We start from the raw sequence: 9,612 nt of genomic DNA on the forward strand, positions 1-9,612 counted from the left end.
GTTGTTTTGTTCCATTACCCATTATATATATATATATATATATATATATATATATATATATATATATATAGATGTAATGCTAATATTGTGCTATGCTTATATAATATATTGTATGTACATATAATATTGATCATAATATTATAATGTAATATATAATTAATATTACTAATAATATTGCAGTATAGTGGTCTAGATAGATCGGCTTTCCACAGGGCATGTAAGACACACCTGTTTCGGCAGGCCTTTGAGTTCTGTTAGATGTTTTAAAAGGTGCTTTTAGGATGTTTTTAAATTGTTGATTTTAGCCGGTTCTTGTAAGCCGCCCCGAGCCCTAGGGGAGTGGCGGCATATAAGTTTGAAAAATAAAAATAAAAATAGTACTATATAGTGATATACAATGCTAATATTGTGCTATGTTAATATAATATATTGTATGTACATATAATATTGATAATACGTAATACTATAATGTAATATATAATTAATATTACTAATAATATTGCAGTATAGTGGTCTAGTACTATATAGTGGTATATAATGCTAATATTGTGCTATGCTAATATAATATATCGCATGTACATATAATATTGTAATAAAATATAATACTAATACTACAATATAATAATATAATAATTATGTATTCTATATTGCATGCACTATCACTAACAATATTGCAGTATAGTGCTACAGTACAATATAGTAATATATGATACTAATATTGTGCTATGAAGGAGGAGACAACCCAAGCCCTCCCGACAGATGGCCATCCGGCCTCATAGACATTACAAGGTACATGGAGAGTCAAACTGTTTCTTTGAGTCAATAATAATAATAATAATAACAACAACAACAACAACTTTCAAAAGCATCGTGTCCTTCGGCTCTTTCCTCCTCTGATCCCTATAGAGCTTTCCTAATAATAAAAAGTAGTAATAATAATCTATATATATAAAAGAGTGATGGCATCAGGGCAGCGGACAAAACAACAAAACTACAGGCCCCCCAACCTTGAACTTTAGCAACACAACCCATCATCCACGGCTCTAGGTTGATACAACAAAAAGAAAAGAAAAATAAAGTCCTAATTAGAGGGAGAGCAATAATTGTTTTTATCCAATTGCTGCCAGTTAGAAGGCTAACCTCTGCCCACTTGGTCTCCTAGCAACCGACTCAGCCCAGGGGACAGGCAGAGTTAGGCTTCACTTAGGCCTCTTCCACAGATTATCTAATTTGCACTGGATTATATGGCAGTTTAGACTCAAGGCCCTTCCACACAGCTATATAACCCATTTAGAATCTTAAATTATCTGCTTTGAACTGGATAATCTTGACTCCACACTGCCATATAATCCACTTCAATGTGCATTTTATACAGCTGTGAAGAAGGGGCCTCATATAATCCAGTTCTAAGCAGATAATATAACATTATCAATATACAGTAGAGTCTCACTTATCCAACACAATCAGGGCCAGCTAACACCTCCCAACAAACTATTCCCATCACTAAAGTCTGGCAAATCCTCTGTTTTCTGAGGGCCACAGACAGTAGAAGCACATAAAATATCTCAAACAACACCACTCTGAAAACAAGGGAATTCCAGACAGGAAACAATCCGGGCCAGCTAACACCTCCCAACAAAAAATTCACTCAGGGAGGAAACAGCCAGGCTTTAAAGCTGCAAGGCCATTACATGCTTATCATTTCCCCTAATTGCAGCATTCATACTTGCCTCCAAACAGACAAAAAAAATCAGAAATATTGTATATTCACAACCTTTAGGAAATAATATCCCCTGATGGTGCAGCGTGTTAAAGCGCTGAGCTGCTGAACTTCTGGACTGAAAGGCTGCAGGTTTGAATTGAGGGAGCGGAGAGAGCCCCCACTGTTAGCCCCAGCTTCTGCCAACCCAGAAGTTTGAAAACATGCAAACGAGAGGAGATGAATAGGTACTGCTCCGGCGGGAAGGTAACGGCGCTCCATGCAGTCATGCCAGCCACATGACTTTGGAGGAGTCTACGGACAACGCCGGCTCTTCAGCTTAGAAATGGAGATGAGCACCAATCCCCAGAGTCAGAAATGACTGGACTTAATGTCAGGGGAAAACCTTTACCCTTTACCTTAACTACCACCAATTCCTCAATACTTTATTTCCCATACCACCATACTTCGCCACAGCAACGCGTGGCCGGGCACAGCTAGTAATAATAATAATATACAAAATCCAGCATATATATCTTGTTTGCTGTGTCAAACTGTGTCTTTGAGTCAATAATATATTTTGACTATACAGTAGAGTCTCACTTATCCAACATAAACGGGTCGGCAGGACATTGGATAAGCAAAAATGTTGGATAATAAGGAAGGATCAAGGAAAAGCCTAAACATCAAATTATGTTATTTTACAAATTAAGCACCAAAACATTATGCTTTACAACAAATGAATAGAAAAAGCAGTTGAGTACACAATAACGTCATGTAATAATTACTGTATTTATGAATTTAGCACCAAAATCTTGCCATTTATTGAAAAATGGATGACAAAAATATTGACTACTAAAAGGCAAACTGCCTTGGATAATACAGAACCTTGAGTAAGCGGAGCTTGGATAAGCGAGACTCTACTGTGTATAATAATGTGTGTGTGTATACATACAATATAATATACAATAATTTATAAATATATAATATATTGTATATACCTATAGTATTGATAATATAATGTAATACAGTATTATACTAATAATAATACAATATAATAATATTAATTATATATATATAATATAATAAATGTAATAACATAATATAATAATAATATAATAAATATAATATGATAATAATACTATACAAAATCCAGCATATAGATCTCATTTCCTGTGTCAAACTGTGTCTTTGAGTCAATAATATATATTGACTGTATATATAATTATACATATAATAATTTATATATATATATATATATATACATACATACAATGTAATATACAATAATTTATAAATATATATTGTATATACCTATAATATTGATGATAATATTATAATGCAGTACAATATTATACTAATAATAACACAATATAATAATATTAATTATATAAAATAATAATAAATATAATAATAATAATATAAATAATAATGTTACAGTGTAATTATATAGTACAATATAGTAATTTAATGCTTATATTGTTCTATGTTAATAATATATTGTATGTACATATTTTTTGTAAGCCGCTCTGAGTCCCCTTCGGGGTGAGAAGAGCGGGATATAAATGTAATAAATAAGAAGAAGAAGAAGAAGAAGAAGAAGAAGAAGAAGAAGTAGTTCAAAGTAACTACATCACTGTGTTCTCAGTGCCATTGAATTGCTCTGGAAAAAAAAAACCTATCCAAAGCCACTTTGCGGTAAAAGAAAAAGTATCGGGAAGGACGCGCCAACCGCAAATGCCATTTTTCTCTTTGGCCTTTTTGACATTGTTATTGACAGGCGCTTGATCGCTCCCTTTGTCGGAGAGCAATTTTCTCCTTCCCAGCCTCCAATTTTCTGTTCTTTTCCTCTCCCGCCACCAACCTGGCTCTTTTTTTAATAACAGTAATAATAACTTTTTTTATTTGAAAGGAGACAGTCCATTGAGAGCAGAGGAAAGTTGTTTTGAAAAATGAAGACTCCAATCCGGCAAAGAAGGATGTTTTGCTGGAGAGGAGAAAAGCTTTCCTTTGGTCCCAAAGGATCAGGATCAGGACCCAAAAGGAGCCAAATTGAAAATTTGGGCCAAAGAAATGGATCTCACAAGGGAAAAATGAATGGTGTAAAGAAACGAAATGCATACATATAATATTATTAATAATATTATAATATAATACAATATAATAATAATACACTATTATAATTGTATATTATATATTAGTGATGTGCGCTGTATTTGTTTCATCTGTTTCATTCGTCTATTTGTTTAGTATCATCTAAATCAGGGGTCCCCAAACTTTTAAAGCAGAGGGCCGGTCCACAATCCTTCAGACTGTTGAGGGGCCGAATTATCATTTGGGGGGAAAAAAACGAACAAATTCCTATGCACACTGCACATATCTTATTTGTAGTGCAAAACAACAACAATAACAATGAAATAACAATACAATATTTAAAAATGAAAATAATTTTAACCAACATAAACCTATCAGGATTTCAATAGGAAGTGTGGGCCTGCTTCTGGCCAATGAGATAGTCAGGTTATGTCAGAGACAGAACGCCACCAAATAAAGTTCAACACAGTTTATTAAAGTTACAGAACTAAAAATGCCCGTAAGAAACAAAGGACTAGGCAAACACTTGCCTTCAGTGTGAAAAGATACAAAAAAGACTCCGCTGGTACTAAAAGCGGTTCAAAAGATAAACCAGATTAAACAGGAGTTTAATCCGGGTTAAACCAAAAATGCTTACTTCAGCCTGGCAATTTAAACAAGCAAAAGTTGATAAACAAAGATTCAATGAAACATAAATAGCTGGCAGCAGATTCCTCTCTGCTACTCCAAAGCTACAAATGAGTAACTAAGGTTGTTACTCCTCCGTGCAACGAACGAAATCCGGATCCAGGCACATCAATCAGGGTTGCAACGATCAGCAGGGTCCCAATCCGGTCCGAGGTCGAAAGCCAGGTACAGACGTCTTTAGTTCACAAATTCCACCGATAGCCACAGAAGGGATAGTCCGAGGTCGTAGTCAGTCAGTCAGTCCAGCGTCATTCCAGAGTAGGCAATTAATGTCCGTCAAAAAGACGACGGAGGTCCAAGCTATCAAGATTAAACACAAGTTGCACAGGAAAAGCCCACACATTTCCTCCCGCCGTCTATGCCCAGTGTCCTTGGTAACTTACGTATTCAGCAAACGAATCACACCCGTCTTCAGGAAGTTCCCAACAAGAGCCCAAGCGTTCATCCAGATTACCTTGCCCAACGCAATTAGCCCTGGATTCTAAACCCCATTTTATGCCAGTTCACAACTCCTCATCGCTGTCAGCTGTTACCCTAATTCCAGGTGCCTCATCATCATCCTCCTCATCAGAGCTAAAACACCTTTGACTACGCCCCACAGCATCCCCAGCTGTGGATCCCGTTCCATCCCTCCAACTCGTCCACGGGTCCGATCCTGCAACCCGCCAGTCGCCTCCCACACTATCATTGCCGGTGACACCCAAATCCTCCCTCACACGAGTCCATTCCATGTCATCCTCCTCAGAACTAACCATCTCTTCCTCCATTCCCTCGGTAAAACCCTCAAAGGAGTCTTCGTCTGTTGGTTCTGCAAATAAGTCCCGCAGCCGTTTCCTTTCGCGCTCCTCAAGAGAGTCTGACTCCCGAGGAGTCTTACGACCACGTCTCCCAGTATCGGAGCCATAAGGCTCAACCATAACAGGTTAATTGTTGTTGTTGTTGTGTGTCTTCAAGTCATTTCAGACTTTGGGCGAGCCTAAGTCCAAAATTATTTATTTATTCATTTACTACATTTATTTACTACATTTATATCCCACCCTTCTCACCCCGAAGGGAACTCAGAGCAGCTGTATGTACATACAATATATTATATTATTAGCATAGCACAATATTAGCATTATACTATATTGAACTATACCACTATACTGTAATATTATATGTAATATATAACATATAATTAATATTATTATATGATATTATTGTTAGTATTGTATTGTATAAAATGATAATATTATTATCAATATTATATATATATACAATATATTATATTATTAAAACTGATATGAAAATATTATATTACAAATGAGGGTGAGGGCCAGGTAAATTACCTTGGAGGGCTGCATCCGGCCCCCGGGCCTTAGTTTGGGGACCCCTGATCTAAATGTATATATTACTAATAATATTGCAATATAGTCGTATAGTACAATATAATAATATATAAAGCTTATATAGTGCTTACCATATATACTTGAGTATAAGCCGACCCAAATATAAGCCGAGCCGCCTACTGTATATACTCGAGTATAAGCCTAGTTTTTCAGCCTTTTTTTTAAGACTGAAAAAGCCCCCCTCGGCTTATACTCGGGTGAGGGTCCTGGTTGGCTTATACTCGAGAATATATGGTACATTTCTTATTTTTCTCTATTATTATTGGTATTATTACATTTATTATTTTTCTCTATTATTGTTGCTACTATTATATTTATTTTACTCTATTATTATTATTAATAATACATTTATTATTTCACTCTGATATTATTATTATTGCATTTATTATTTTATTCTATTTATTATTACATGTACAGTAGAGTCTCACTTATCCAACACTCGCTTATCCAACGTTCTGGATTATCCAACGCATTTTTGTAGTCAATGTTTTCAATATATTGTGATATTTTGGTGCTAAATTCGTAAATACAGTAATTACTACATAGCATTACTGCGTATTGAACTACTTTTTCTGTCAAATTTGTTGTATAACATGATGTTTTGGTGCGTAATTTGTAAAATCATAACCTAATTTGATGTTTAATAGGCTTTTCCTTAATCTCTCCTTATTATCCAACATATTCGCTTATCCAACTTTCTGCTGGCCCGTTTATGTTGGATAAGTGAGACTCTACTGTATTATTTTACTCTATTTATTATTATTATTATTACATGTATTTATTTATTTATTTCGTGTCAAAAGCATTGCATAACAAATACATTTTTAAAAAAAAAATAATGAAAAAAAAAGGAAATCTCAAGCAACTAAATAGTTTTAGACCAAAAGCGGGCAACAGCAACCGCATTGTCCGTGTATTATTTTACTCTATTATTATTAAAAGGATGCATAAGCATTTACATTGAAGAATGTTAAAATAATTATTTAGTCAGAGTTGGACAGTTTTATCTTAAATTACAGTTTCATGTAAATATTCAAAAACATTTAACCTACTGATGCCTCAATTAATGTAATTTTATTGGTACAGTAGAATCTCACTTATCCAACATAAACGGGCCAGCAGAACGTTGGATAAGTGAATATGTTGGATAATAAGATTAAGGAAAAGCCTATTAAACATCAAATTAGGTTATGATATTACAAATTAAGCACCAAAACATCATGTGATACAAAAAAATTGACAGAAAAACTAGTTCAATACACAGTAATCCTATGTAGTAATTACGGTATTTACAAATTTAGCACCAAAATATCACGATGTATTGAAAACATTGACTACAAAAATGGCTTGGATAATCCAGAGGCTTGGATAAGCGAGGCTTGGATAAGTGAGACTCTACTGTATATAAAGCTTATATAGTGCTTATGTTGTGCTATGCTAATAATATAATATATTGTATGTATAAATAACTTGAAGCCGCCCTGAGTCCCCCTTCAGGGTGAGAAGGGCGGGATATAAATGTCGCTAATAATAATAATAATAATAATAATAATAATAATAATAATACAATAGGTAAATACTGAGTCCCCTTCGGTGTGAGAAGGGCGGGATATAAATGTCGCTAATAATAATAATAATAATAATAATAATAATAATAATAATACAATAGGTAAATACTGAGTCCTCTTCGGGGTGAGAAGGGTGGGATATAAATGTCGCTAATAATAATAATAATAATAATAATAATAATAATAATACAATAGGTAAATACTGAGTCCCCTTCGGGGTGAGAAGGGTGGGATATAAATGCCGCTAATAATAATAATAATAATAATAATAATAATAATAATAATAATAATAATAATACAATAGGTAAATACTGAGTCCCCTTCGGGGTGAGAAGGGTGGGATATAAATGTCGGCAATAATAATAATAATAATACAATTGGTAAATACTGAGTCCCATTCGGGGTGAGAAGGGCGGGATATAAATGTCACTAATAAATAAAATAAATAAATAATATTAATACGTCGCTAGACTGCAATGAGCCCAGATATATATACTTACCCATACACAGCACCTCCTTATAATACTTATAATACATATTGTTATATATCAGTTTCTCTTCCCCTTATGCTTATTAATAGTAATAATATTATTATCCGGTGTTGCAGCAGGTTAAACCGCTGAGCTGCTGGACTTGCTGACCGAAAGGTCAGTGGTTCGAATCTGGGAAGAAGAAGGGTGAGCTCCCACTGTTAGCCCCAGCTTCTGCCAACCTAGTAGAAGCTCTCTCTTTCATTCCCTCTCCTTGAGGCAAATCAAATCAAAGCGAGGAAGCTTAGTGCCTCTCGCAACTGATTCTTCGCTAAGGAGTTTTGCACGACTAAGGCTCTAATCCTAAACAGGGTTATGTCAGATTTAAGGCGGATTAGGAGTAAGAAGATAGGCGCCTGGCCCCAAAGGTGCAAAAACCCTGTTGGGTTGTCATCATGATATCACCGGGAGTAAATATATGGAAGAGCAACTGTTTCTCTTCCATATATTTACTAATATATTATTATTATTATTATTATTATTATTATTATTATTATTATTATTTATGACACAGCAGACAAGATAGACATGCTGGATTTCGTATCACAAAATCACAAGTTGAACACTTCCCAAGTGTCTAGGACTGTGTGATGTATTTTCGGATGATGCGTGCAGATCCCAGTCGGGTGGCCTTTTGCAGTTGGCAGATCGTAATTTTGTCAATGTCTATTGTTTCCAAATGCCGGCTGAGATCTTTTGGCACGGCACCCAGTGTGCCCATCACCACCGGGACCACCTGCACTGGTTTCTGCCAGAGTCTTTGAAGTTCAATCTTGAGGTCCTGATAGCGGCTGAGTTTTTCCTGTTGTTTTTCGTCAATGCGACTGTCACCTAGGATGGCGACATCAATGATCCAAACCTTTTTCTTTTCCACAACTGTGATGTCTGGTGTGTTGTATTGTCAGTCTGGATTCGGAAGTCCCACAGTATCTTTGCGTGCTCATTTTCCAATATTTTTGCAGGTTTGTGATCCCACCAGTTCTTTCCTGCTGGGAGGTGGTACTTAAGGCATAAGTTCCAATGAATCATTTGGGCCACATAGTTGTGCCTCTGTTTGTAGTCTGTCTGTGCGATTTTCTTACAGCAGCTGAGGATATGATCCATGGTTTCATCGGTTTCCTTGCAGAATCTGCATTTTGGGTCATCAGCTGATTTTTCGATCTTGGCCTGAATTGCCTTTGTCCTGATGTCTTGCTCCTGGGCTGCAAGGATCAGGCCTTCTGTCTCCTTCTTCAGGGTCCCATTCGTGAGCCAGAGCCAGGTCTTCTCCTTATCAGCTTTTCTGTCAATCTTGTCAAGGAACTTTCCATGCAATGTTTTGTTGTGCCAGCTGTCAGCTCTAGTTTGTAGTGCAGTTTTCTTGTACTGGTTTTTTGTCTGCTGTGCTTTGAGGAGTTTCTGATTTTTGACTTCAATCAAAGCAGGTTCTTCACTTTGCTTTACATATTCTGCCAGGGCATGTTCTTCTTCTTTGACTGCTTGTTTGACTTGTAAGAGTCCTGACATTCAGTCTGTCATTCTGACAACACAACAGTTTTCCATAGGATATTGTTATTATTATTATTATTATTATTACAACAAAAGTTTCTCATCCTTACACCACTTATTATTAAGTTTCTATTCCTCAGAATACTTGTTATTATTGT

The 9,612-nt window shown here is 35.5% G+C and overlaps 1 long non-coding RNA gene across 1 annotated transcript in view; it reads right to left on the bottom strand.

Moving 5' to 3' along the window:
• Positions 1-4,247: 4,247 nt before the first annotated feature.
• LOC134293100 (uncharacterized) overlaps positions 4,248-9,612 on the bottom strand; it is an 11,416-nt gene continuing 6,051 nt past the window's right edge. Inside the window, exon 2 of the long non-coding RNA XR_010000136.1 lies at positions 4,248-9,612. This exon is cut by the window's right edge and continues 341 nt beyond it. This is a non-coding gene — a long non-coding RNA (uncharacterized LOC134293100).

This window comes from Anolis carolinensis, unplaced genomic scaffold (genome assembly GCF_035594765.1).
Source record: "Anolis carolinensis isolate JA03-04 unplaced genomic scaffold, rAnoCar3.1.pri scaffold_7, whole genome shotgun sequence".
In the NCBI taxonomy this organism is placed as follows: Eukaryota; Metazoa; Chordata; class Lepidosauria; order Squamata; family Dactyloidae; genus Anolis; species Anolis carolinensis.